Here is a 2,376-nt window from a genome sequence, read left to right as displayed (position 1 = left end):
TGCCTGGACCCTGTCTCCAGCAGGGCCTGAAGCCACAGGGAGTGCAGGGAGTCCAGCCCCCTAGCCTCTGAGGCCCTGTTCAGCAGATAGGGACAAAGAGGCCTTTGGGTAACTGTTTCTAGGAGGGTTCTGGGTTGGGGGTAGCATTTCTTCTGGGCTGGACACAGAGTGGCGACTTCAAGATGGCAGAACATTCCTGTTGGGAGCTACAAGCCCCTAGGATTGCTCCATAGCCTTTCCTGATTTCCCTTGGCTCTCATCAGCTCCTGAACAGCACCTGCCATAATAAGTGTGTCTCCAGCCCCCATCTCGCCAGAGCCAATATGAATCACCTGGACAAAATTCATTGGTTCTCCAATCATGGCCCCGTCAATCCTTTGCTTCTTCTTGGGGGGATGGGGTTTGTTTCTCTATCACACAGTTTGTGCCAAAATTCATTCATGTAACCTGATGGTTGCAGCTTCCATCTTCTAACCCCACACAGCTCTAGCCCTGGTGCTGGGACCACCCACTCCTCGCTGGCCCCAGGTGCGAAGAAACCCTGGGTTCACTCAGCAGGACAGGTTTAGAGATAGTGGGATCCTTGGAACCCTTCGCCACGCAGTCAGTAATTGAGACCCCGAGAGGCTAACAGGGCAGCCAAGTACCAGGCTGTGTCTTCACCAGGCGTGGAAGCCAGCTCCTCTTGGGCATTCAGGCGTCCAGCTGCAGCCGGTCGGGGGGCTCCCGCTCGGTGCCAGCCAGTGCTGGGCTCTTGGGCTGGCTCTCGGTGCGGTGTGGGGAGCTGAGGGCAGAAATGGGGGGCAACGAGATTACAAAACGCATGCGGCTGGGAGCGGAGCGCACAGCTGCCTCTGGGCTCTGAGCAAATTTTATTACTTCTTTCCTTTCTCTTTCTAATATTCTAATGTAATATTTGATTCCTCAGAATATTTGATTCCCCAGAATGTCCGTTTGATAAGTATTTATAAAAGCTTATTTAGTTATTTTAAACAATTTATTTATCTGAGAGGCAGCGAGCAAGAGAAATCCAATGCACTGGTTCACTCCCTAAATACCCATAACAGCTGTATGCTAGGGCCAAGAAACCCATTCTAGGTTTGCCACATTGGTGCAGGGACTCAGCTGCTTGAGTTATGGCCACTGCCTCTCAGGCTGTGTGCATTGGCAGGAAGCTGGAGTCAGGAGCATAGCCAGGAATTGAATCCAAGCACTCTGACATGGCATGGGAGCTATGTCAAAACTGCTCTGTCAAAAACCTGCACACTGTTTATCTGGATATCACTCGTTCAAAGCTAAACCAATCATTTCTCTTGAAATCTCTCTCTTATCAGTTTTTCCACTCTCAGGCACTGCTGTGCCCCAGTGTTGAAGTTGGAAAACCGACAGCTTTCTCCAAGATTAGATTAGCTATCCATAAGGTATCTAACCTGTCCACTTATGTCTCTAAAGCAAACACGTTTATCAAGTCACCAAAATATTTCCCTCGTATTTAGGCTTTAACTCCTACCCTGTTTCCTCTTTAACCTCCTAATCTTCACTCTATGTACATCAATCAGAGTCATCTTTTAAAAAAATGCAACTCAGATCATAGGGTGTTCTTGTGTATAACCTACAATTTATACTCATTATTTAGGATAAAATCTTAGCTATAGAGTTTGCTAGATAATGTGTGGGTTCTAGTGCAAAATGGAGCATGGAGCTCCTTATTCAAAAAGCCTGAAAAAGTGCTATTGAGATAAAATATAAAGATTTTTGTATCTAGTTTACCTTTTAACAGGAACATTTACGAATATAATATTTATAAGGTATGAAGCTTTTTTCTCATTGGTTGATAGATCATGGCATTTTAACTTGCTATTAATGTTATTTTAAGTAATGAATAACTTAAATTACTTGCATGAATTTTACATTGTAGAATATCAGCTTAAAATGTAGATACAAAAGCATTCAACTCATGTGTGGAATAATTGAAATGACAATTCCTATTTTACAGCTTGCCTGTATTTATGTTACTTCTCGGTATCTGCATAGTCTGTCACCACCTTCAATTTACCTATGAGTAAGAAAGGGCTGAAAACAGAAGGAATTATATGCTGGCCTTTCTGTTTCCTCCCATGTTGTCATTTTCAGCATAAGTGGTTGGCTAATACAGGGAAGTCCATGACTAGGAAACAGTGTAATGGAATCCTTTTGTTGTGTTTCTTAGAACACCATTGCCTGCTGTGTGTGAAGCAAGCTTTGACTCCAAGCAAAAGCAGGGCTTTCTGGGGTTTGCTGCACCCACATTTTCCTAGTCATAGGTTAAACACACTTACCTTGTTCTTGTCTCCGGGACAAAAGCACTTCTGAATATTTTATTATTTCTTTGAGTTC

The 2,376-nt window shown here is 44.3% G+C and overlaps 1 pseudogene; it reads right to left on the bottom strand.

Moving 5' to 3' along the window:
• Positions 1 to 206: 206 nt before the first annotated feature.
• On the bottom strand, positions 207 to 442 carry LOC100349140 (CDC42 small effector protein 1 pseudogene; annotated as a pseudogene).
• Positions 443 to 2,376: the final 1,934 nt, after the last annotated feature.

The sequence above is a fragment of the Oryctolagus cuniculus genome, chromosome 11 (genome assembly GCF_964237555.1).
Source record: "Oryctolagus cuniculus chromosome 11, mOryCun1.1, whole genome shotgun sequence".
NCBI lineage: Eukaryota > Metazoa > Chordata > Mammalia > Lagomorpha > Leporidae > Oryctolagus > Oryctolagus cuniculus.
This window is presented reverse-complemented; position numbering and strand designations above follow the sequence as displayed.